Raw genomic sequence first — 23313 nt, 5'->3', positions numbered from 1 at the left:
TTATAATTATCCAAACTTACTATGCCTATGTTTAAATGTTTCAAAGTGGCCATATGGGCACTTTTCAAAATTTCTAGTAGATGATATTTGAAACTGCTAAAATGAAATTATCTCAAGACCCAAATAATATGAATTTTAAATGGAGATGGTTGTTGGGGACCAGAAAGAGACAATCTAGAATTACTAAGTTGAATGAAGTATGGACTCTCTAAGTTTGTTGTTGAATTAATATTTAGCTCACAAGTTAAGTAGACTTTGGTTTTAATAATGTCCATCAATGGATTAAATTGACAAGTATTTACCACGTGACCTACTATATTCCTAGAAAGTTGTTGGAGTTGGATGTAGAAGGGATTAACAGCAAAGTCACAAGTTGATGATTGTTTCAATTATTCAATCAACTAATATTTATTAAGTACCACAGTGTTCCAGTTGGACTTGGGTTGCAGTGATAAACTGTAGATAACTTTTGTCTCATAAGCTGTTGGTAGGTGGGAGTGAGGAGACGGACATATATTCTGGACATCTACGCTAGCATTATCCCTGCAATAATCAGGGAAAAGCACTGGGAAGTTAAGAGATATAACAAGAGACACCTAAAACAGACTGGATGAGTCAGGAACAACTTTTCAAAGCATTTGAGGCCTGAATTGAGTGCTGAAGGATGAATAGGTATCACCAGTTCAGGTGAATGTGGAATTGGAGAAGAACATGAAATAGCATGGGTATTGCTGTATAAGGCTTACTTTATAATACCGCATTTTCATCTTACCAGCCAAAAATTAGAAAAAGAAAGAGTAGTATAGTATTTGTTAAGAATATTAGTTCAAAACCTAATCTAAGCAAAGCAAGTCTGGTAGTATAAGTATTTACCTCATCCCTAGTAGCAAATGCCATAAAGATAGGGAATGCATATTTCCAATCCAGATATGACAATAAGTGACAAATGTAACTTCAGCATGCCAATTCTGAAAAACTTTTGTATGCCCTTGGAAAAATACCTAAAGGACTTCCAGATCTTTCACATTTATTTATTTATATTTTTACTTTTATTGTTCACTTTCTTTTCATGACTATTTTATTGATTTCTTTAAAGTATGTAGTTTTAATAAAGTTTCCCAGGTACTCTAAAGTTCCAAATGGACTTGAATTCATTTTATTTTTATGGACTGTTGGTCTTTAATCTCTTATCACAGAATCAGAAATGTACCTGCTACATACTGGTAAATTAGTTATCAATCCCTTGGGCAGTATATTTTAATATCAGTATTCTAGGGAAGATGATATAAATCTTGTGTACAGTATTATTAGCTTAGGCAGCTGCTGACTTAAAAAGGCCAGTTTAACAAGTCACCACTGTATTATGTTTAATTAGGTACAGTTTATATAATGAGGTGTTCAGTTCTAATGGAAAGACATGCTGTGAGCAGCACATCTGCAGGAATAACTATTACAATCAGCATTGCAGAGACCCATGGAACTGCAAATTAGACTTACTTATCTAGAAATAAATTACATCCCAATGCCTTCATAAAGCTCATTAATTAATTCCACTGGCATAAAGGTCTTTTTCTTAATTTCATGTTCCATTAGCATAATAAACACAATTTGAGTTACAACAGTATGATCAGTTTAATGGATGCTATTTATTTTAGTTTTTTATTTAAAGTCCCGGTAATGTAGAATTAACATCAATATGCTGCTTGGTCCTTTATTAAAAATTCCCATAGGATAACCAACACAGATGTTCAATACAGCATCATATATTTGCTGCATTTTACGACTGTACTAATTGGCCATATGGAAAGGTGTTGCTTGGGTGTAACTTTTTAAAAAAAATCTGCTAAATTATATGGATTGTAATCATTACAATTAGTTTATATGTAAAGTTGGATAGGTTAATACATATTGCCTGTTGCAGGCAAAATAGTAAACACATTTTTGATGTTGTGTAAATACCAGTTCATTTAAAAGAAATTCTGTTGTATCTTAAATTCTGTTAAAGTAATAAATAAGGTTAATTTAAGCCTGTACAGTCCCCACCTGTCTGTGATTTGGGGCTGCTATCTGCCTCATAAAGCAAAGTGTAGGGTTTGTCTTCTGAGAAGACAAAGTTGTCTTCTCTGAAAAAAAGCCTCCTACATATTGGGCTTTGCCATTTGCCAAAAAAGAAGGGCAGAGATTGAGGTCTCCTGAGTCTGAGTTCTCAAGTTAGGTCATGAGAGAAGACAAGAATTGTAACCAGAAAGTTCAGAGTGGGAGTAGTTGCCTCTAGAGCTCGTCACTGTTAACTCAGTCTGGCCTTATGACAGTTGTAGAAATGGATTCCTTAATAATAATAAAAGATAACTTCCTATCCCCCAAATCAAAGGATAAACAAGTTTAACAGCTTACATTGGAAATTATACAAGGTCTCCATTTGTGCATTATGCGTTTTTAGACACATTCTAAAAAAATGAATTCTGTTCACTTTGTTAGTATGTATGACTTTAATATATTTGCAATATTTGTACTATGGAATTCTAGGTTAACTATACTTGCTAACATCTAGTATGCAATTATCATATGTATTTTTTGAGTGAACTCATATACAGTTTTATTAATGTCCTGTATTATATCTTATTACTCAAAATACATTGCAAAGTGCACATAAATTTTCCTCTCTTCAGTCACAATATCTTTCCTCATCTCATATTTTCCCTTTTGCTCAGTGTACCTTATCTGCTCTAAAATATAATTTATGTTTTCTTTATTGTATTTTTACTTTTGAGTAATTATTTTCAATATTTGATTTATCTTGTATTTCTGTATAAGTTCTTAAAACTTAGTTACTCAAAACAACAACTGTCATTTATTTTCTATTGTGTTGTCTGTGAGTTGGAAATTTGTGAAGGGCTCATTTGGGTAGTTGTCATTTGGGATCTCAAGCAACTGCAGTCAGATGTTAGCTAGGGTTGCAGTGCTCTGAGGGCTTGATTGAGCCGGGGGGTCCAATTTCAAGGTGGCTTATTCACTGATGCTGACATTGGCCATGAGCCTTAGTTTCTCTGCATGTGGACCTCCCCACAGGACAGCTTGGATGCCCTCATGATATGGTGACTGGCTTCCTCTAGAAGAAGCTTGTCTAATCCATGGCCTGTGGGACACATGCAGCCCAGGACAGCTTTGAATGCAGCCAACACAAATGCATAAACTTTCTTAAAACATTATGAGATTTTTTTTTTGTAATTTTTTTTTTTTTTAGCTCATCAGCTATGGTTAGTGTTAGTGTATTTTCTATGTGGCCCAAGATAATTCTTTTTCTTCCGGTATGGTCCAGGGAAGCCAAAAGATTGGACAGCACTGCTCTAGAGTGAGAGATCCAAGAGGATAAAGCAGAAGCTAAATTATATTTTATGATCTAGCTTTGGAAGTCACACATCATCAATTCTGTCCTTTCTATTGGTCTATAGGCCAGCCCTAATTCAGCATGGGAGGCAAGTACATGAGGACATATACACCAGAAGGAAAGGATCTTGGAGGTTAGCAATCATAGTCTTCTCTCTCAGGCCCCTGATAATTCACATATCACCCAGATGCAAAATACGGCTCTCTCTTTCAATGCTCCAAAAATATCTAATCTTTTACAGCAGGGGTCTCCATCCCCAGGGCCATGCACTGGTAATGGTTGGTGACCTGTTAGGAACCGGGCCACATAGCAGGAGGTGAGTGGTAAGTAAGCAAGTGAAGCTTCATCTGTATTTACAGCCACTCCCCATTACTTGAATTACTCCTTAAGCTTCACCTCCATTCAGATCAGCAGTGACATTAGATTCTCATAGCAGTGTGAACCTTTTTGTGAACTGCACTTGTGAGGCATATAGGCTGCATGCTCCTTATGAGAATCTAATGCCTGATGATCTGTCACTGTCTCCCATCACCTCTAGAAAGGACTCTCTAGTTGTAGGAAAACAAGCTCAGGACTCCCACTGATTATACATTATGGTGAGTTGTATAATTACTTTGTTATATATTAGAGTGGAATATTAACAGAAATAAAATGCATAATAAATATAATGCATTTGAACTATCCTGAAACCATCCCCTCGCTGGTCTGTGTAAAGATTTTCTTCTATGAAACTGGTCCCTGGTGCCAAATAGTTTGGGGACCACTGTCTTAAGCATCAGCTCAAGCTCTAGGTCCAGGATCTTGTCATCTAAATTAGATCCAGATGTGAATAAGGCTCCACAACTAATGTTCCTCAAGTGTAGTACATTTTTGAGGACGTGAAATAAAAGCAATATGTTATCTGATTCTCCATCTAATTGCCTTACAGTGGTGTTCATTGCAAGGGTAACCATTATAGAGTCTCCTGTACAAATCAGGAAAAAGAGAGGCACATAAAAGTCACTGTTCCAAAGCATTCTGAAGCCTAGTTAGGCATGTGTTGCCAGCCCCTTGATTTATTCTCAGTTCTACTGCCTGGGAATAATTCACTTTGGCCTCAAGGCTCTTGGTTCCACTTCCTGAGTTGTCATTCCTTTTCAATAAAAAATTGATGACTGAATCCCCAGGGAACATCTGACTGAAATCACATGAGAGATTGCAAATGATTACTTTCCACCTGAGACCTTTCTGAATTCATAATCTACAGAAATCATAAGAGAGAATAAATGATTATCGTGGTAGTAAGTCACTATGTTTTAGGGAAACTTGTGGCACAACTCTAGTAACTGATACAAATTTTGGTACCAGAAGTAGGGTATTAGTGAATGGAAAAACTAAAACTGTGTCAATTGCTTGGGACTGAGCAATGGTGAGTGGAAGTTGAAGAGTCTTGAAGGGATTGTTAGGGGAAGCCTTTGAGGAAGCTATTGGTGAGGGCTTAAAGCAAGTAAGAAAAATATTGTAAGCTGGAGAAAAGGGAATTATTGCTACATAGTGATAGAAAGTTCATCAATAGTGTCACTTGTAGCAATATTGAAAATGGAAATATGCTTAATAAATTGGATGATCTAACCAAGGAGATTTACAGGCAGAGTGTTGAAGTGCCACCTGATCATTTCTTGCACTTATAGTGAAGTACAAGAAAGCAACATAAACTCAAAGAAGTTTAAATAGTAAGGGGCTGGGTTCGAAAAATAGCATTATTTCTTATTCTTATGCTCTCCAAATGGCAACTAATGCTAAAAATAAGAAAAGCCTTCTGAGAAAATATTATATCCAGGTATTGTCAGGAAAATCATAGTCTAAAGGTGAATCCAAGTAGGTGACTATAAAACCATTTGTAAAAGCCGCCAAAAGATTTAAGGTGGTGCCTTTAACAGAAAAAAAGTTCCCATAAAGACTTCAAGTCTGCTTTATTATACAACTGAGGCCCTAAGGATCCTTAGGGTTCTTTTCTGCAGCAGCATTACAGTGAACTTAAGGCACAGAAGGACTTATTTCAACAAGATTTGTGGGTATGGCTTTTGTCTAATAGAGTGAACCTTAATAAGATTCATAGAACACCTACAAAGTTTTAAAGATAATTGTATTTATTATTTTTAAATTTTGAGACAGAGTATCACTTTCTTGCTCAGACTGGAGTGCAGTGGTGAGATCTCAGCTCACTGCAACCTCCACCTCTTGGGTTCAAGCGATTCTCCTGCCTTAGCCTCCTGAGTACCTGGGATTACAGTAATTTTTTTTTTTTTTTTTCGTAGAGACAGGGTTTCACCATCTTGACCAGGCTGGTCTTGAATTTCTGGCCTCAAGTTATCCACACACCTCGACCTCCCAAAGTGCTAGGTTTACAGGTGTGAGCCACCATGCCCAGCCAGAGAATTGTATTTATAGAACCATTGACAACTTGAACTAAAAAGGACAGGGAAATTTCAAAATAAAATGGCCTTTGGAGTCTAACTACTATGAATAAGAAGCAGGGTGAGGAAATTTGATTGAAAGGATCATTGAGGGCCCTTTGTAAGTATATATGGCATATTATGTTTATAATACTTGTACTCTGAAATTCCACATTAATTGTACCTTCTTATTTTTAGTATATAGTAACTAGCTACACATTTTGTTGAAATCAAATACAATGTCTTATTAAAGTCTGATATTACATATTGCTGCCAAAAATGGCATTGCAGAACACACATACATTTTTATTCTCTTGAAATCACCAGTCATAAAATTTTTCATTTTATTTTCTTTCTTTTTCTCACTTCACCCTTCCCTGCTATGAAATAAAATTTCTGTTATTATATTATATAGTTGAACTTTTTCTCATTAACCCCACTAAAATTATCTATATTTAATATTTAGTTAATCCTATAGTTTTCAATCCATTCTGCAAATCACAGGAATCACTCACTTTTATCACTTTTCTCATAATATGTGCTACTATGTAACATTTTTTATGACTTGGTGGTCTCTCAGAGAACCACATATGTATCCATTTTGTACTGTTAAATTGATAACTGACCACCAAGTTTGTAAACCTTGCCACTGAAGATATTCTGCAAAATAAAATGTCCATTTGATTTTTCATTAAAAATGGGGTCAGTCAAAATATTCTTACCCTATTCTCTCCTTGACTTGACTATGAATCCATGAATGTGTACATATAAGCTTGTGATAAAAATGAAAAATTGTCAGTGTAGTATATCTGAATCCTATGTTTTTCCTCTGGGTTGTCCTACTGTGCAGTATAATCTGGTAGAATTTCTTATTTAGGTCATTTTTATAGGACTTAAGATGGAGATCGTGTTCACTGACTCACACATTTTATTAGAATAATTGCATTATTAGAATTATCCTTGGCATTTTTTAAATACCTTTTGATTGCAAGGTACTGTGCTTTGCTTTAAGTGTGTTATTTAATTTTTAAAATACATTACTGTATTATTATCTCAACTTCATGTGTGAAGAAATTGAGTTCTGGAAGTGTTAAATGATTATTCTATGGTCTAAGGTCATATAACAAGTAGGAGAGCTGGGATTTTAAACTAGGCCTCTTTTAAATCCTATGTTCTTTGGGAAGTTCTTTAGGAAGACTGACATTCAGAGGTTGTTGTGTAATGAAGTCCTTTTATTTTCCTAAGGTTTTGAACAATTCTACATGCCACAAAACATGTTCTCAAAAATGTTCACAAAACATGTCACACTGGAGTTAATTTCTTCCTATCAAGGGCAAAGTGTTCTATAGCTACCTCTCAATTACCTGAAGAAATTCAGTCTTACAAGTCATCAAGACAAGTCATCAAACGGCTCTCTACTCTGCCGGTTAAACCTTTTTCCCCATCAGACCTGTTACAAGAATAGCAAAGCTATAGCGTGAATCAATGGATTTGAATTTCACTTCCTTTGAATTTTCTTAACAAGGCTTTGGTGAAGATGTTAATATCTAGTTAAATGGGAAGGAAGAAGAAAAATGAATGACAATGGAGAAATTGCATGATGATAGTAACCTAGATACGCTGTTTTGTTGTTATTAAAAGTACTTTAAGTTCCTTTCATAATGTTTTGTGTTTCAGAAAATCAAAAACAATTGAAAATATCTTTCACGTTCTACTTCAGAAACTAAGGTTATTAAAGGGCATTTAATTCAGTAATTCGATTTCTTTATACTTAAATCACACATTCTATTTTTATGTTATTTTGAATATCTATGAAGCTTAAATGTTTTGAAAGTATAGAAATATTTAGTAGTTTCTCATTTCTTTTACTCATTCAAAATGTTTTAAACTTAATTTGTCAAAACAAAATGGTGATTTATAAGCAGCTTCAGAAGTTGGGAAAATTTGTTCATTTTTGTCTAGTTTGTACTTGATACAATCAATAGCTTTTTAACTGGCAAGTACATAGATGAGCAGGAAAAGTATCGAATTTAATTTTCAGTCCACCGTCCTGCAGATTCTGCCTTTGAGGCTGCTTATTTTTCACAGTGTTGTATGTACCAAAAAATGTGCCTCCTTTTTAATTGTGCAAGCTGTGAAAATGAGAATATGGTTGAATACAGTTTAAGTGATGGTTATAAGTTTACAGAGTCTCAGAATATGACAAAGAATAACATTTTTCAAAGGTCTAAATGTTTGAACACTCAAGATACAAACATCTGAAAAAAATTGCACTGAACAGCAAAGCCAACATTACTATACAGCTGTATTGTTTTTATCATATGGTAACTAATGAAAGTGCTTCCATGCACCAAAGAACTACCATGTTGCAAAATTGGAAGCAAAGTCACAATATGTGTAATCATAGAGTCAGAATGGAATAGGGCAACTCCATTATGTACTGCAACTAAACACTATTTAAAACTTTCAAACTCAGTATGTATTATATTTTGTTAAAATAAAAGTATCACATTGAATTTAGCCCTCCTAGGGCTGTTGGGCTTGATTATATAATTGTAGTCTTGGCATGGACTCCATTGCTTACTGGCTGGATGACCTTGGATAAGTTATATAAACTCTTTGAGCTTTAATAACCTTATTTGTAAATTATGGACAATATTACCAGACTCATAGAACTGGCATAAGAGTTAAATGAGATGATGAATGTAAAGAGTTAATCATTCAGAGATGTAGTAGATGAGCAACAAAAATTATTATTCACTCTTCTTTTCTTAAAAATTAATTTATCTGCTATAATTTGGTCCTGAAAAAAAATTAAATAAGATGAGTTAAAAATCTGTAAATTAACAACACAATTGTGCATTAGCATTTTGGATAAAAGCTTTTGAGGACAATGTTGATAATGTTGACTAAAGTGAGGTTTGGGAATTAGTGCTGGGTGAATTTAAATTATTCTTACCTTCTACTTCTGTTGATAATTTGGAAATGATTATAATAACTGAATTACACAACTTAATATTAAGTAGCTTAAAAATTCTATCTGACTTTTATACTGGCTTACTCAATTGGCTTGATATTAATTCAGAGATTATATCCTCTATGTAATTAATATACTGTCAGGGAATACAATTTTAAAAGAAAAGTCAGTTTCAAATGTCAGAGCTCAAGCAAAGATTGAGCAAATAGTTTCAAAATATTTTATAGGGGACTTAGTGGCATAAAAATAAAGAAAACTTAAAAAATAAGCCATTGTTCAGCATGACAGACAAGGTATTACATTTTATTTGTGCCTTAATAGCACATCCATATAGATAAAAGGTTGTTTAAAAATCTTGCAGAAAACCGCAGGTGTCACTTTTCCTAATAAAAATTGCATTTTCCCTGTAGTTTATGCCTTTGATCCCTACAAACTCAGAAAATACAAATGAAAATTTCTTTGCTTTCATTTGCAATGATATGATACACATTACTGATCTTAAGGAAACAATAACCACTGCCACATTGGAGCCCTGGGCCTCATGGCACCTATTGTGGAAGGTTGCTTTCTGCGTGTTTATTCTCTATATTTGTTACTTAGAAAAATAGGCGAATAGAAGATAGAAATAAATCATCAGATGGTAATGCATCAAGAAACCAAACAATAGCATGGATATGTTGATCTACAGGCTTGGTGACCTTTTGTGTTTGTTTAAACAGCTTGTTTTAATTAGTAATGGATATCGCTTACTCTTATGAACATTATTGACAATTGAAAACAGCACCTTATAAGCTAAGGAATTGGGGAAATTTAATATGAGTGTTTGAGCTCAGTTTCTTTAGGGGGTTGCTTTGTTCTTGTCACTATGCTTGAAGTTAATGGACAACTAAAATGGAATGGCTTCACATGTCATACACTGAGTGAAGAGGACTGACAAAAAACCATTAGTGTCCAGGGAAGAAAGACAAAAACAGAAATTCTATCATTTTCAGATGAGTCCTTACGATTCCCCAAACTTAGGCAGGAATATTAATGCAAAAGTCAGATAGTGTAATTTCAGCCAGATTTTTTTTTTTTTTATTGAAAAGGTAGTGAAAAATTATCTAGAATACTAGTTGAGGAAACTAAGAGATGATCCTTTTAAAAAACAAATGGAATGACTTGATGTTCTAAGTGACAATTTTACCTGTCCTACTAAAAGGAAAGAACATAACTTTTTTTTACCATGTAAGAATGAGCAGTTACAAAAAGAAAACTTTGAATTATGCTTATTTCTGGAGGTACTTTAAAGACTTTAAATAATTCTGATATTTGGCAGTTTCTTCTCATTCTCAAATACAGTTATAATATTCTTTTTTTTTTTAATTGCATTTTAGGTTTTGGGGTACATGTGAAAAACATGCAAGGTTGTTGCATAGGTGCATACATGGCAGTATGATTTGCTGCCTTCCTCCCCTTCACCCATATCTGGCATTTCTCCCCATGCTATCCCTCCCCAACTCCCCACACCCCCGCTGTCCCCCCCACTCCCCCACAACAGACCCCCGTGTATAGTGCTCCCCTCCCTGTGTCCATGTGTTCTCATTGTTCAACACCCGCCTATGAGTGAGAACATGTGGTGTTTGATTTTGTGTTCTTGTGTCAGTTTGCTGAGAATGATGGTTTCCAGGTTCATCCATGTCCCTACAAAGGATGCAAACTCCTCGTTTTTAATGGCTGCATAATATTCCATGGTGTATATGTGCCACATTTTTCCTGTCTAGTCTATCATCGATGGGCATTTGGGTTGGTTCCAGGTCTTTGCTATTGTAAACTGTGCTGCAATGAACATTCGTGTGCATGTGTCCTTATAGTAGAACGATTAATAATCCTTTGGATATATACCCAGTAATGGGATTGCTGGGTCAAATGGAATTTCTATTTCTAGGTCCTTGAGGAATCGCCACACTGTTTTCCACAATGGTTGAACTAATTTACACTCCCACCAACAGTGTAAAAGTGTTCTGTTTCTCCACATCCTCTCCAGCATCTGTTGTCTCCAGATTTTTTAATGATCGCCATTCTAACTGGCGTGAGATGGTATCTCAATGTAGTTTTGATTTGCATTTCTCTAATGACCAGTGATGATGAGCATTTTTTCATATGTTTGTTGGCCTCATGTATGTCTTCTTTTGTAAAGTATCTGTTCATATCCTTCGCCCACTTTTGAATAGGCTTGTTTGTTTTTTTCTTGTAAATCTTTTTTAGCTCATTGTAAATTCTGGATATCAGCCCTTTGTCAGACAGGTAGGCTGCAAAAATTTTTTCCCATTCTGTTGGTTGCCGATTCACTCTATTGACTGTTTCTTTTGCTGTGCAGAAGCTGTGGAGTTTGATTAGGTCCCATTTGTCTATTTTGGCTTTTGTTGCCAATGCTTTTGGTGTTTTGGTCATAAAGTCCTTGCCTACGCCTATGTCCTGAATGGTTTTGCCTAGGTTTCCTTCTAGGGTTTTTATGGTGTTAGGTCTTATGTTTAAGTCTTTAATCCATCTGGAGTCAATTTTAGTGTAAGGTGTCAGGAAGGGGTCGAGTTTCTGCTTTCTGCATATGGCTAGCCAGTTTTCCCAACACCACTTATTGAACAGGGAATCCTTTCCCCATTGCTTGTTTTTATCAGGTTTGTCAAAGATCGGGTGGTTGTAGATATGTTGTGTCGCCTCCGACGCCTCTGTTCTGTTCCATTGGTCTATATCTCTGTTTTGGTACCAGTACCATGCTGTTTTGATTACTGTAGCCTTGTAGTAGAGTTTGATGTCTGGTAGTGTGATGCCTCCCGCTTTGTTCTTTTTGCTTAGAATTGACTTGGCTATGCGGGCTCTCTTTTGGTTCCATATGAAGTTTAAGGTGGTTTTTTCCAGTTCTGTGAAGAAGGTCATTGGTAGCTTGATGGGGATAGCATTGAATCTGTATATTACTTTGGGCAGTATGGCCATTTTCACGATATTTATTATTCCTAACCATGAACATGGAATGTTTCTCCATCTGTTTGTGTCCTCTCTTATTTCGTTGAGTAGTGGTTTGTAGTTCTCCTTGAAGAGGTCCTTTGCATTCTTTATTAGTTGTATTCCTAGGTATTTTATTCTCTTTGTAGCAATTGTCAATGGCAGTTCGTTCTTGATTTGGCTCTCTTTAAGTCTGTTATTGGTGTATAGGAATGCTTGTGATTTTTGCACATTGATTTTGTATCCTGAGACTTTGCTGAAGTTGCTTATCAGTTTCAGGAAATTTTGGGCTGAGATGATGGGGTCTTCTAGATATACAATCATGTCGTCTGCAAATAGAGACAATTTGACTTCCTCCTTTCCTAATTGAATACCCTTTATTTCTTTTTCTTGCCTGATTGCTCTGGCTAGAACTTCCAATACTATATTGAATAGGAGTGGTGAGAGAGGGCATCCTTGTCTAGTGCCAGATTTCAAAGGGAATGCTTCCAGTTTTTGCCCGTTCAGTATGATATTGGCTGTTGGTTTGTCGTAAATAGCTTTTATTATTTTGAGATACGTTCCGTCGATACCTAGTTTATTGAGAGTTTTTAGCATAAAGGGCTGTTGAATTTTGTCAAAGGCCTTCTCTGCATCAATTGAGATAATCATGTGGTTTTTGTCTTTGGTTCTGTTTATGTGGTGAATTACATTTATAGACTTGCGTATATTGAACCAGCTTTGCATCCCCGGGATGAATCCTACTTGATCATGGTGGATAAGCTTTTTGATGTGCTGTTGTAATCGGCTTGCCAGTATTTTATTGAAGATTTTTGCATCTATGTTCATCATGGATATTGGCCTGTAGTTTTCTTTTCTTGTTGAGTCTCTGCCGGGTTTTGGTATTAGGATGATGTTGGTCTCATAAAATGATTTGGGAAGGATTCCCTCTTTTTGGATTATTTGGAATAGTTTCAGTAGGAATGGTATCAGTTCCTCTTTGTATGTCTGGTAGAATTCTGCTGTGAACCCATCTGGACCTGGGCTTTTTTTGGGTGGTAGGCTCTTAATTGCTGCCTCGACTTCAGACCTTGTTATTGGTCTATTCAGGGTTTCGACTTCTTCCTGGTTTAGGCTTGGGAGGAGGCAACTGTCCAGGAATTTATCCATTTCCTCCAGGTTTTCTAGTTTATGTGCATAGAGTTGTTTGTAATAATCTCTGATGATGGATTGAATTTCTGTGGAATCTGTGGTGATATCCCCTTTGTCATTTTTTATTGCATCTATTTGGTTATTCTCTCTTTTCTTTTTTATTAATCTGGCTAGTGGTCTGTCTATTTTGTTGATCTTTTCAAAAAACCAGCTCCTGGATTTATTGACTTTTTAAAGGGTTTTTCGTGTCTCTATCTCCTTCAATTCTGCTTTGATCTTAGTTATTTCTTGTCTTCTGCTAGGTTTTGAGTTTTTTTTGATCTTGCTCCTCTAGCTCTTTCAATTTTGATGATAGGGTGTCAATTTTAGATCTCTCCTTTCTTCTCATGTGGGCACTTATTGCTATATATTTTCCTCTAGAGACTGCTTTAAATGTGTCCCAGAAATTCTGGTATGTGGTGTCTTCGTTCTCGTTGGTTTCGAAAAACGTCTTTATTTCTGCCTTCATTTCAATGTTTATCCAGTCAACATTCAGGAGAAAGTTGTTCATTTTCCATGTAGCTGTGCGGTTCTGGGTTGGTTTCTGAATTCTGAGTTCTAACTTGATTGCACTGTGGTCTGAGAGACTATTTGTTATGGTTTCCGTTCTTTTGCATTTGCTGAGGAGTGATTTACTTCCAATTGTGTGGTAAATTTTAGAGTAGGTGTGATGTGGTGCTGAGAAGAATGTATATTCTGTGGATTTAGGGTGGAGAGTTCTGTAAATGTCTATTAGGTTTGCTTGTTCCAGGTCTGAGTTCAAGTCCTGGATATCCTTGTTAATTTTCTGTCTCGTTGATCTGTCTAATATTGACAATGGTGTGTTGAAGTCTCCCACTATTATTGTGTGGGAGTCTAAGTCTCTTTGTAAGTCTTTAAGAACTTGCCTTATGTATCTGGGTGCTCTTGTATTAGGTACATATATATTTAGGATCGTTAGCTCTTCTTGCTGCATTGATCCTTTTACCATTATGTAATGTCCTTCTTTGTCTCTTTTGATCTTTGTTGCTTTAAAGTCTATTTTATCGGAGATGAGAATTGCAACTCCTGCTTTTTTTTGCTCTCCATTTGCTTGGTAAATCTTCCTCCATCCCTTTATTTTGAGCCTTTGTGTATCCTTGCATGCGAGATGGGTTTCCTGGATACAGCACACTGATGGGTTTTGGCTTTTTATCCAATTTGCCAGTCTATGTCTTTTGATTGGGGCATTTAGTCCATTTACATTTAGGGTTAATATTGTTATGTGTGAATTTGATCCTGTCATTTTGATGCTAGGTGGCTGTTTTGCCCTTTGGTTGATGCAGATTCTTCATTGTGTTGATGCTCTTTACCTCTTCGTGTGTTTTTGGAGTGGCTGGTACTGGTTGTTCTTTTCTATGTGTAGTGCCTCCTTCAGGAGCTCTTGTAGAGCTGGTCTGGTGGTGATGAACTCTCTGAGTACTTGCTTGTTCACAAAGGATTTTATTTTTCCTTCACTTATGAAGCTTAGTTTGGCTGGATATGAAATTCTGGGTTGAAAGTTCTTTTCCTTAAGGATGTTGAATATCGGCCCCCACTCTCTTCTGGCCTGTAGGGTTTCTGCTGAGAGATCTGCAGTGAGTCTGATAGGCTTCCCTTTGTGGGTAACCTGACTTTCTCTCTGGCTGCCCTTAGTATTTTCTCCTTCATTTCAACCCTGTTGAATCTGATGATTATGTGTCTTGGGGTTGCTCTTCTAGAGGAATATCTTTGTGGTGTTCTCTGTATTTCCTGGGCTTGAATATTGGCCTGCCTTGCTAGGTTGGGGAAGTTTTCCTGGATAATATCCTGAAGAGTATTTTCCAGCTTGGATGCATTCTCTTCGTCACATTCAGGTACACCTATCAAACGTAGATTAGGTCTTTTCACATAGTCCCATATTTCTTGTTGACTTTGTTCATTCCTTTTTACCCTGTTTTCTCTAATCTTCCCTTCTCGTTTTATCTCATTGAGTTGCTCTTCGACCTCTGATATCCTTTCTTCTGCTTGGTCAATTCGGCTGTTGAAAGTTGTGCATGCTTCACGAAGTTCTCGTGTTGTGTTTTTCAGCTCCATCAATTCGCTCATATTCCTCTCTAAGTTGTCCATTCTCGTTAGCATTTCGTCAAGTCTTTTTTCAAGGTTCTTAGTTTCTTTGCATTGGGTTAGAACATGTTCTTTTAGCTCACGGAAGTTTCTTATTATCCACTTTCTGAAAGCTGGTTCTGTCATTTCATCACACTCATTCTCCATCCAGTCTTGTTCCCTTGCTGGTGAGGAGTTATGATCCCTTGTAGGAGGAGAAGTGTTCTGGTTTTGGGTGTTTTCATCCTTTTTGCACTGGTTTCTTCCCATCTTTGTGGATTTATCCACCTGTTGACTTTGTAGTTGTTGTCTTTCTGGTTTTGCTAATTTTAAGTCTGCAGCGGCAGAACTCATAAACCCCCTATTCTTCCCCCCAGGTGTTCTGTCCCAGGGAGTTAGGCCTTTATGATTTTCCCCTGTGCCATTGCTGTTTTCCCTGCCCACAAGGTGGCAGCCTAGTCACACTCAGCCTGCAGAGGCTTCGCTAAGCTGCTGTGGGCTCCGCCCAGCTTCCGTGTGAACTTCCCTGCAGTCCTGTTTATATGGGCGTAGTTAGAACTGCTTCCGCTATGTTGGCCCGCCCCTGTAGTGATGGAGTCTGTGTAGTGGCGGGTTGCCTTGGTAGATTGCCCTGGGAACTGCAGGGTGCCTATGGAGAACGCCCCTCCTCCACAGAGCTGTACCGTTCTGGGTTCAGTTGTGTTTGCAGTGGTGCTTTTTTTGCTCGGGAATCTCCTGGCTTCACTCCCTGTTTCAGGTCCCCTTGCTGGCTAAGAGGGGACACCGTCTCATCTGCTCTGCCTCCGGAACCGCTGCGTTGGTTAAAGCCGCGGCTCTGAGATTCATGGCACTGGCCTGGCTCCCCGTTTCAGCTCCTCTTGCTGGCTTATAGGGGACTCAGACTCTCTCACTCTGTACAGTGAGCTGTTGCCTCAGGGCGCAGGCCCAGCGGCTGCGCTGTTCAAACCAGCGGCTCTGGTGACCCGTGTGGCTCCTCTGCCTGTGAATCTCCTGGTCTGTGGGCAGTAAAAATCAGTCTGGAAATACGGCGTCCACTCACCCTCTGTGCTTTCTCTCGGAGCTGCATTCCCGAGTTCCTCCTAAGCGGCCATCTTGGATCGATCTCCCAGTTATAATATTCTATAATAAAATCTGATTAAAATGTCATTATTATCAACCAGATGAAACATTAGAACCATTAACTTTGTTCTAGTTAAATTATTCTAATGTACATAGCAGTACCGCCATCTTTCCTATATACAACATTTTAAAGTCACTGTAAAAATTACTTTCATAGAATTGGAAAGCCATTTAGAATGTGGCACACATCTGCCTCTTGTCTTTTTTCTGAACACAGAGCATGTTTCAGGTAGGTGCTTGTGAGGTGAGGTTGTATTTTATTTTTTTCCATTGGCTAGTGCTTGATTGGAAACAGTGACAATGCTATTTCCTTAGAAAAGTAAGCCATCTTGATCCCATTGGTACTGGCAACATTGAGACACTTAAAAAATAAAAATAAAAACCCAAGTCTTGAATTTGTATTGAGAAGGCATAACTAGGCCACCCTTTCTGGTCCTCACCATTCTTTGTCAGTGAAGGAAATGTGGAAGTGTAGAGAGAAGGAACATTTTGTGAACTGAATAAATCATCAGATCATTAGATAGATGACTGGGTGTTGAGTTTCACTTTGACTTGATTTTCATTTTGTCTTTCGTAGCATTTTTACAAATGATAGCTACTGAAAATCTAGATATAGCTCAGCCTGTGTTATTTATGACACAGGAAAAAACAAATCTAAAAGAAAAATAAAATAAACAAGCCAAAAAGCAAGGAAATAAAATACCTCTAACCAGCATCTATATCATTATAAGATATTTTTTTTTCTTTTCCTTTATACATTGTGGATAATTGGGATACTAATATGCATATAGTAAAATATAATTGATATGGGTATAGTAAAATATAACTGAATTGGTACTCAGGACAACTATTATTTCTGATTGATGGATTAATTAGTTTTGTGACTTTTGAGAATTAATTTTTTTCTAGACTCATATTCCTTATCTTGAGATATTGGTCCTAAAGGGGTGGAAAATAGATATATAGCATAACTGAAAATAATATAGATATACAGCATATCTATGTCACCAGAATTTTATAGGAGTATGATTAGGAATAAAAGGTTTAAAAATGTTCTTTCTTTAGGGGGACAATAATGCAAAAAATGTCAAGAAACTGCATTATCTGACAAAGAGGAGATGATGTCTAATTTTTTTTTCAGTCCTAATTTCCTATATCTTCTTTAAGTAAAGTTTATCTTCCAAGAGTAATCATTTTGAGGGACCTAAAAGGTGTATTTCAATTTTAAATAATGATTAATGTGATCTTCAGTGAAAGATATTCAGTGTTCTTTTCAAAAATAAAACTTACTTTGCTTTTCTCTGGTTTTGGAGCGATACATGTTCTTATTGAAGATTTGCAAAATATAGACATGTAGAAAGAAAAATACAATCACTTGTGGTAGAATATACTATTAGCTGGTGACCAACATCTATTTTCCCTTTCTTTTCTTTTTTTTTTTTTTTTGTTTTTTTTTGAGATGGAGTCTCGCTCTGTTGCCCAGGCTGGAATGCTGTGGTGTGGTCTTGGCTCACTTCAACCTCTGCTTCCTGGGTTCAAGCAATTCTACCTCAGCCTCCTGAATAGCTAGGATTATAGGCGTCTGCCACCATACCCGGCTAATTTTTTCAATTTTTAGTAGAGATGGGGTTTCACCATATTGGCCAGGCTGGTTTCCACCCACCTCAGCCCCCCTATTTTCCCTTTTATTGAATGCACAGTTATGTTTCTGGCCTTCTTTGATGATAGATGCACATGTGACTGAGTTCTAGTCAATAGAATGTAAGTGGAAGTGTCCTATTTCCAGGCCTGACCTATAAAATCCCTGGTTACAGTATCTCATATGCTCTTTAATTATAGTTAAATGGAATAGCAATCCCTAGGGTAACCTTGGAGGTCACTGGAATCCTGGCTTCCTAAGTGAATTCATATCTTGTTGCTGACAATGAATTAGTTAAGACTTATCCATTCATATGATAGGATATTATTTTGTAATATCATATATTACTGCTATCATCTGAATGTTAGTGTTTTCTATGAATTCACATGTTGAAATTCTAACTCCCAAAGTGATGGTATTAGAAGGTAGTGCCTTTGGGAGGTGATTTGATCATGAGGGTAGAGTCCTAATGAATGAGATTTGTATCCTTGTAAAAAAAGCCCCAGAGAGCTGCCTTGCCCCTTTTACCATGTGAGGACACAGTGCAAAGACACCATCTATGAGAAAGCAAGCAGGCCATGACCAGATACCAGATCTGCTTGTGACTTGATTTGGACTTCTCAGCATCCAGAACTGTGAGAAATAAATTCCTTTATTAATAAGCCATCTAGTCTATGGTATTTTTTTTTTTTTACAATAGCTTGAACTGACTAAAACAGAAAGTAGTACTGAGAGTGAGGTGCTGCTGTGACAAGTACCTATAATGTGGAAGTGACTGTGGAACTGCATAATGGGCAGAGGCTGAAAAAGTTTTTAGGTGCATGCTAGAAAAAGCCTGCATTGTCATGAATGGACCAGAAGGGGTAATTCTTATAAGGGCTCAGAAGTGAAGAGCTGTAGGAAAAAACCCTCAATCTTCTAAAAGTCTATCTAAGTGGTCATGAACAGAATGTTGATAGAAATATGGATGGTAAAAGCCATTGTGACAAAGTCTCAGACAGAAGTGAGGAATGTATTATTGGAAAGTAGAGGAAAGATCTTTGTTATAAAGTGGCAAGAACTTTGCCTAAATTGTATTCATGCATTAGTGTTTTGTGGAGGGTAGAACTTGTGAGTCATGAAATAGGATGCTTGTCTGAAGAAATTTCTAAGCAATGTGTTGAAGGTGTAGAATAGCTTCTCTTGAATGCTTATAGTAAAATATGAGAAAAGAAATGATTTAAAGATGGAATTTTAATCAAAAGGGGAGGAGAACTACAAGATATTGACAATTGTAAAATATGAGAAAACATGTTTGAGAAAGAACATAAAAGTTTGGCGAAGAGACCATTTGATAGGGAGATTAATATGCATGGGCCTGGTAATATTCATCAAGACAATGGAAGAATGCCCTAAAGACATTTCAGGGATCACCGGTGCTGCTGTTCCTATGACAGGCCCCGTCTTATTTCACTTTGTGCTGCTATAACAGAATATCTCACACTGAGTAATTTATAAAGAATAGAAATTTATTTTCTCACAGTTCTAGAGGCTGGGAAGTCCCAGATCAAGGTGCTGGCATCTAATGAGGGTCTTCTTATTGAGTCATCCCAAAGTGGGAGATGAAAGGGCAGAGAACAAGAAAGAGAGAAAGGGGGTTGCATTTATTTCTTTGTAAGGAACTCACTCCAGTGATAATGCACCTACTCTCATAATAATGGCATTAATCCATTCACTAACACAGAGCCCTCAAGGCCTAATCACCTCTTAAAGATCTCACTTCTTAATGCTGTTACAATGGCAATTAAATTTTAACATGAGTTTGGGAGGGAAAAAACCTTCACACCATAATGGACCTATAGTGCCAAGGCCTTGGGGACAGAATTGATTTAACAGGAAAAACTGATGGCATTTTGGGAGACTTCAGTGCCAGCTGCCTCAGGCTGCTACATGGCTCTACTCTCCAAATTCTTGTGCCATGCTGAAGCTCTTCATCTCCTCCAGGTTTGGCTCCAGTAGGCTTAGGTGCAGCACTGGCCTTGGTTGCTGCCTCTCCAGAGGGCACAGGTGATAAGCCATAGCAGTATCAGTTCAGGTCCACCTCTGCTGCTCTCAGAGTGTGGAAGCCACGTGTGTGCATGTGTGGCTACCACCACCTAGATTTCCAAGACTTGAGTCAGTTGGAGTCTCAGGCATGAGACTTAGGCAGAGGGTTGCTGAAGGGATGAGGCCACAACAGAGAGTTTCCACTAGGGCAATACTCAGTGGAACTTTGGGAGCTAGGCTACTCCTGTGACCCTAGACTGGTAGAACCACTGGCATGCAATTCCAGTTCAAGAGTGCTACAGGCAGGAGACTTCAACCTGCGAGAGCTGTAGAGAGAACAGGTCTGCCAAAGGCCATGGAGGCAGGGCTTCCTTGAGTCTTAAGGGCCATCCTCTGCCCAGCAATACTACAGAAGTAGAACTTCCACCCCAGTGGGCTTGGAAGGCAAAGCTTCAAGTCAGAGAAGATTACTCTTAAGTGTTAAGGTCTTGATCTTACTAGGGAACTGTTAACACTTTCTTCTTCCCTATTTCTCCCTTTTGGAATGAGAATGTCTATCCTATGCTTTCCGCACCATTATATTTTGGAGGCACATAACATGTTTGATTTCACAAGTTCATGACTAGAGAGCAACTTGCTTCAGAATGATTAGGAATTTGAGTCCCACCATATCTGATTTTGATGATATTTAAACGAGACTCTGGACATTAAACTTTTGTGTTGGTGTTAAAATGAGTTGAGACTTTGGGGGCTATTACGATGAAGAAAGTTTACTTTGTGTGTGAGAAGACATGAATTTTAGAGTCGAGGGGTGGAGTGCAATGGTCTGAATTCTTGTGTCTTGTCAAAATTCATATGGAAATCCTAACCCCTAAGGTGATGATATTAGGAGGTGGGGCCTTTTGGGAAGTAGTTGGGTTATGACGGCAGAGTCCTCATGAATGGTATTAACGTCTTCATAAAACAGGCCTAAGGAAACTCTTTTGCTTCTTCTACTATGTGAAGACAAAGTGCGAAGTCTTTGTCTATAAATCAGGTAAAGGGCCCACATCAGGCATTGAATCTGTTGGATGAATTTCCCAGCCTCCAAAACGTAAACCACCCAGCTTATGGTATTTTACTATAGCAGCCCCAACAGATTAAGACAATTACTATATGCCAGGACTACTGTTCTATATATTTGAGACTGATGTGTGAACAATCAGAACACACACACACGGACACACACATGTATATACATGCTAATATCATATCTAGTAAAGATGTTGATTATCTTTATCTGCTCTGTCCAATATGGTAGTCACTAGTCATATGGGACTTAAATTAAGTAAAAATGTAATTTTTCAGACATATTAGCCAAATTTCAAATGTTCAATGGCTACATGTGGATAGTGGTTACCATATTAGACAGCACAGACATAGAACATTTTCATAATCATAGAAAATTCTAATGGACAGCACTGAGCTGTACTGTTGAGTACTATGCTTATACGGGTACACATATACACTTTGATCACTTTGTGTACACACATGCACAAACATACATATATTAATAGGTAAACATATACACATTTTACAGCCAGGAAGGAAAATGTAATGAATCGAAAAACATAAATTGTGTTGTGACTATCCACAATGTCCTTTCTATTGTAGACCAAATAATATGTTGATTTGAAGCAAAATTATGGGAATTCATGAAGTGGGTGATGGGCATTATGGTTAAGAATGGAGCAGCACCAAGTGAGTACAAAGTACTACTCTTTAGTTACTCTTCTGTCTCCTTAAACTGTCTACCTATTTCGTTCTCTAAAAATGAAAGACTGCTGCAGGGCTTAGGTGCAGCACTGGCCTTGGTTGTTGCCCCTCCAGAGGGCACAGGTGATAAACCACTTGGTAAGCCCTTGGTTACTTAATTAGACAATTCATATGTGGGGATGAAATTACTATTTATCAGTAGAATGGTTCCTACTAGATATGATTATTCCTTTCTATGAAGGCTGTCATAGTGGTGGTGACACCGAATTCCTCCTTTTCTAGGTAGAAGAAAAGTAGAGGAGGGCCTGGGAAATTTTATCTAGTGTGATGGCTCTTAATTTTGGGATGAGAGCATTACCTCTTAGGGATGAAAAATTGTGTCCTACATGATACTGACATTCTCCACCTTCCTTCTCCCCATCACTCCAGTTCTTGCTCTTTATGTTATGAACCTGTGGTCTTATTGTTTGGCTTGTACTGAGCTTTGCTCGGTCAAATTTTATACCATGTTACATGCTAATGAGTCACAGAGTCTTGGACAAGGTGGATGGTCTGTACATCTCCCAGAGCAATAATAATTCTTCTGTTTTCACCATGGTTTCTATAGTTTGATCTAACTTAAAAAAATAAGGAATTAGATGAAAGCATGTGGTGTCCAAGTTACATGGACTTTCAAATAATCTAAGCAACATTGGGTTTCTTTCCCTTTAAGTTAATCCTCAGTTTTATGTCCAGGTGTTGGAACCTCACAGGGAGAGAAAAATGGAAGAGCTGATTTAGTCTCCTGCGACATTACACTCCAGTAATTAGGACTATATAAAACTTTTAGGTGTCAGGATAGCCAGTAATTTTCTAATGATATAAAACCAGTGCCTGGTGTTTTACTGGTTCTACATATTCTATAACTGTCAGGAAAACAAGAGCCCAGACTCTTTCATCTTAGCTTATTTACTGACTTAGGAGATCTGGTTATCAGTAAGTAGGTATGAAAATTGGTGTCAAGGCATTATGAAACTTTCAAAAAAAGGTCTCAGTTACTCCCCCGCTCTCACCCGACTGCCTTCCCCCTTCCCCACACACCAGCTTTCTCTGCTGATTTAAAAGAAAGCGTCTCTCCTTCAATTAAATGACATAAAAAGGAAATCAAAGGGCTGGGGCCAGGACACCTGAATTTACATCAGAGTTTGCCACAAGGCAATCTAAAAGCTCATTTATTTTCATTCTTTTTCCAGCTTAAGAAAACTGCCAAGCCTTTTGGAGGTCCCTGCTGGTAGAATACCTACCTAATGTGTGATATGAGGCCCAGTGCAATGATTCCTGAATGGTTTTCAAACTGGTTTTGAGGCGCTAGTGGGCCACTTGGTAATAGGAAGAAACATTTAGAATCCTGACATTTAAAATTCGGCCCCCCAATGTGCAAACAATAGAAGAAGAAAAGCTGTGCCCTAGTCGGGCTTCTGCTGTGCTAATTACAGAAATGTAAAGCCTAGCTGTGGTCAGACCAGCTCATCAAGGAGAAATGTGTTAGACCAAGAGAGCAAAAGAAAGACCGAGATGTTTTTCATTTTTATTCCTTGCATATTGTCTGTCAAAACATTCACTTCTGCTTAATCATAAACTATTTCTTTTTCCATTTATAAATATGTTATTTTCCCCTACATTTAATGTGAATGAAGGTACTTTTAGACTATCGTATGACCATGTGACTGGAGCTCAACAG

This window comes from Aotus nancymaae, unplaced genomic scaffold (assembly GCF_030222135.1).
Source record: "Aotus nancymaae isolate 86718 unplaced genomic scaffold, 86718_ANA_hifiasm-v0.15.2.pri h1tg000007l, whole genome shotgun sequence".
Classification (NCBI taxonomy): Eukaryota; Metazoa; Chordata; class Mammalia; order Primates; family Aotidae; genus Aotus; species Aotus nancymaae.
The sequence above is the reverse complement of the archived record's forward strand: the minus strand, read 5'-3'. Positions refer to the sequence as shown.